The sequence below is a fragment of the Protomyctophum parallelum genome (assembly GCF_964188405.1).
Source record: "Protomyctophum parallelum genome assembly, chromosome: 15".
NCBI lineage: Eukaryota > Metazoa > Chordata > Actinopteri > Myctophiformes > Myctophidae > Protomyctophum > Protomyctophum parallelum.
In genome coordinates this window covers 44,244,548-44,248,962 of record NC_139710.1, presented here as the reverse complement: position 1 = coordinate 44,248,962, position 4,415 = coordinate 44,244,548, and positions in this window count along the sequence as shown.

Below are 4,415 nucleotides of genomic sequence, written 5' to 3'. Positions count from 1 at the left end.
CACTGGTTTTTACTACGTACTGTGTACTGTAGATCACTGGTTTTGACTACTTACTGTGTACTGTAGATCACTGGTTTTTACTACGTACTGTGTACTGTAGATCACTGGTTTTTACTACATACTGTGTACTGTAGATCACTGGTTTTTACTATGTACTGTGTACTGTAGATCACTGGTTTTTACTACTTACTGTGTACTGTAGATCACTGGTTTTTACTACGTACTGTGTACTGTAGATCACTGGTTTTTACTACGTACTGTGTACTGTAGATCACTGGTTTTGACTATGTACTGTGTACTGTAGATCACTGGTTTTTACTACATACTGTGTACTGTAGATCACTGGTTTTGACTACGTACTGTGTACTGTAGATCACTGGTTTTTACTACGTACTGTGTACTGTAGATCACTGGTTTTTACTACATACTGTGTACTGTAGATCACTGGTTTTTACTACATACTGTGTACTGTAGATCACTGGTTTTTACTACGTACTGTGTACTGTAGATCACTGGTTTTGACTACTTACTGTGTACTGTAGATCACTGGTTTTTACTACGTACTGTGTACTGTAGATCACTGGTTTTTACTACATACTGTGTACTGTAGATCACTGGTTTTTACTATGTACTGTGTACTGTAGATCACTGGTTTTTACTATGTACTGTGTACTGTAGATCACTGGTTTTTACTATGTACTGTGTACTGTAGATCACTGGTTTTTACTATGTACTGTGTACTGTAGATCACTGGTTTTTACTACGTACTGTGTACTGTAGATCACTGGTTTTTACTACTTACTGTGTACTGTAGATCACTGGTTTTGACTATGTACTGTGTACTGTAGATCACTGGTTTTTACTACGTACTGTGTACTGTAGATCACTGGTTTTTACTACTTACTGTGTACTGTAGATCACATGGTTTTTACTACGTACTGTGTACTGTAGATCACTGGTTTTTACTACGTACTGTGTACTGTAGATCACTGGTTTTTACTATGTACTGTGTACTGTAGATCACTGGTTTTTACTACGTACTGTGTACTGTAGATCACATGGTTTTTCCACAATTCACATTCCCAAAAAAGCTCTTTTCATGAATTAAAAACAAAACTCAATTATTTTTTTCAGTAATTTTTCAGTAATTTCATGAAGAAATTAAAGAAAAACGTTTAATTTCTTTTTTGGGTCTTAATTGAGCTAAAACGTTTGGGAACCAAGTGGTGTGTAGATGATACACATACAAGTAGACGGAAACCTTGGTGACTGTTTGTCCCAGTTATTCAAACATGAACCATGTAGGCGATAATATCAAATAATATTATTATTTGACCTCAGTTTTACTTGTACATCAAAACCAATCATGTTTTTCAACATTTCTAATTGGCCAGACATTCGCTCTTTAGATTCCTGAAGGATCGCCATGTCTGCTCGTTGTAATTATCCCTCTTTGTCTACCTTGACATTTCATAGGTCAGTGACTTTGTATTACCAGGATACTTGTGATAACACTGGATCAGAACAAAATAGGACAGCATGTAATATTTTGTGTCATAATCAGCTTATCTGCATGCAGAGAATCACGCAGCCTGTGGCTCATGGCAGGTTTTTGAGATGCTCTCTCGCTATCTTTTGCTATCTCCATTTCTGTTTCTCTCTTTCTCCCCCCCTCCATCACACTCTGTCTTTCTCTCTTTTTCTCCCTCCACCCTCTCTATCTCTCTCTGTCTCTGTCTCTGTCTCTGTCTCTCTCTCTCTCTCTCTCTCTCTCTCTCTCTCTCTCTCTCTCTGTCTCTGTCTCTCTCTCACTCTGTGGGGCCCTGATTGAGAGGGTCTCAGATGTGAGAACACAGAGTGTTTCTGGCATGAAGTCAGGACAGAATGAAGGGAAAAGATGGCTTCTCTCTCCACCTGGCCCTCCCAGACTAAGTGACGTTTTCTCAGTTAAAAAAGAAAAGAAAAACAAGTCAGAGAGGAAAGGATGGAGCATAGATTATGCAGGGGAGAGATGATTTAATTTTAAATTATTATCAGTTGCATGTTCATGTTATTCTCAATTTAATTACTTTCATCGCACACGCACGCACACACGCACGCACATACTGCACACACACACACACACACACACACACACACACACACACACACACACACACACACACACACACACACACACACACACACACACACACACACACACACACACTTAACACCATAATTTCATACCAAAAACCTTTTATTCATAAGATTCTTACTTGCCATGTAATAGTCATTGTGTGCAACACAGTAGGGACCGCGGTGTGCAATCCTGCACATGAGAGCGAGACGACTGCATCGGTATAGAAGTGGGAGGTACATTGATTTTGTATTAGTGGTCAGTTGAGTTGTGGGTCACGGCTGGCAGCCAATGTCCACGGGCCAGTTTAAGATAAATTATTTGATCAAATAAATCCCTGTTCTGTTCAGTGGATATATTATCTTCTGCGGGGTGCTAACAGCACACTAACGGTACGACTGGTGCAATGATTACTGTACATCAGGGGTGTCCAAAGTGCGGCCTGTGGGACAAATGCGGTCCGGGGAAGAATTTTATGCGGCCTGCGACTTCATACCTGAATTGTATTATGAACGGGTCAAAGAAAGGCTATTTTATTTAATTTTTGGTAATGTAGTATGCCCTTGGGTGATTTAATATTTTCTAATATGGCCCCCTTTTGGCAGCCAGTGGTGGAGAAAGTCCTTATATACTCACATTGAATACGTAACTAGTATCAATACTGCAATATAGAAATACTCTGTTGCAAGTAAAAGTCTGGAATTCAACATTTAATGTAAATGTACAAAAGTATTGGCTTCAAAATATACTGTACTTAAAGTACTAAAAGTAAAAGTACTCATTATGCAGAATTTCCCATTTAAAGTTTTCAAATGTATAATAATCGCGATGCAACGTATTGTGAGCTTGTAGATCTGCTATTTTCAAAAGGCCGAAATGTATAATGTATGTTTTGTAATAATAATCAAAATCTACAAAGTAACTCCTAATAAAAGTTTTCAAATAAATGGAGCGAAGTAAGTACTTATTATAGTACTTATTGCCTTTAAGGCAAATATGTAATTCTATGCAACATGTTTGTATTTCTGTTTACATTAGAAATGTTTGTACTTTATTGTGAAAGTGTGTACCAGTGGTTTTATTTAGAAAACTCTGTATTTTAATGAGAGTCACTTCCGGTTAGTACCATTTTGCATGCAGCAGTGCACAGAGAAGGCAGACCTGGTAGAGCTTGAGCCCTGAAACACATCTTACCCACATGGAAGCAATATTGACGCAATGTCGTAAGTTGTGCTGCTGAATTCAGTTATTGTATCTTGCTGTGAACCCCTTGTGTGACATTTTGTTTTTGACAATGTTTGCTGCTGTCTGCAGAACATAGCCTAGTGCACACTCAGGTGTATGTCATCCTACTAATTAACTGATGAGTGTAGGACGGTTTAGCCACAGTGTGTATGGTTAGTTAATTGCCTGGGTTTCTTTGTTGGGAAATGTTTGGAATGCTGTCAATTAAGAACACCGCCAGTTTTCACCGCCTTGTCAGTGAATGAAGTAAACAATCAATCCCACCTTCGACTCTGTCTTCATTGGCTGCGGTTTATCTCGATGTTAAGTGGCAGTCCCATACACTGCCATAGAACATTACAACTCCAGTAAAGTACAAATACCTCAAAACTTTATACAATACTTACACCACTGGCTGCAGCTTACCCCAGACGTACCTGGGATGACCATGGATGGCGTGTTTATTATGGTTGCATCATATTGCAATGCTGTCTCTATTTATAGCTGTGTTTATGCCAAATTCCCCTCACTCCCCTGCTCTCCCTGTGTTGAAACCCGGCTACGGGCTCCCTCAGAGCCCTCCCGCTGCACGCACGCTGCACACGCACCTGTGCAGAGGGGCTCTCCTGAGGCCGTGCTGATGATGAGCACTCTGTCCCTGCTGCTCACAGAACAGTGGATAGCCTCAGGAGCTCACGTACCTACCTGGTCAGTGGCTGCTCTAATGGGGACTGAGCCGTGAAACTTTAGCAATGCTTCCAGTAGCATGTAGCATAACAACCTTTTTATGACTTTAGACCCTATATGGTAAATCAGTAAATGGTGCATTTGTATAGTGCTTTTTATCCAAAGCGCTTTACATAGATTGTGCATTACATTCACCCATTACATTTATACACCGATGGCGGAGGAAACCATGCAAGGCACCAACCGGATCAAATTAATCCTATTATACTATGTATGTATTAGAGGTGTCCCGATACCGATACTGGTATCGGGTACTCGGTCGATACTAGCCTAAAGTACTCGTACTCGGTATCGGAACCGGGCCCCGATACTTTGAGACGAGTAC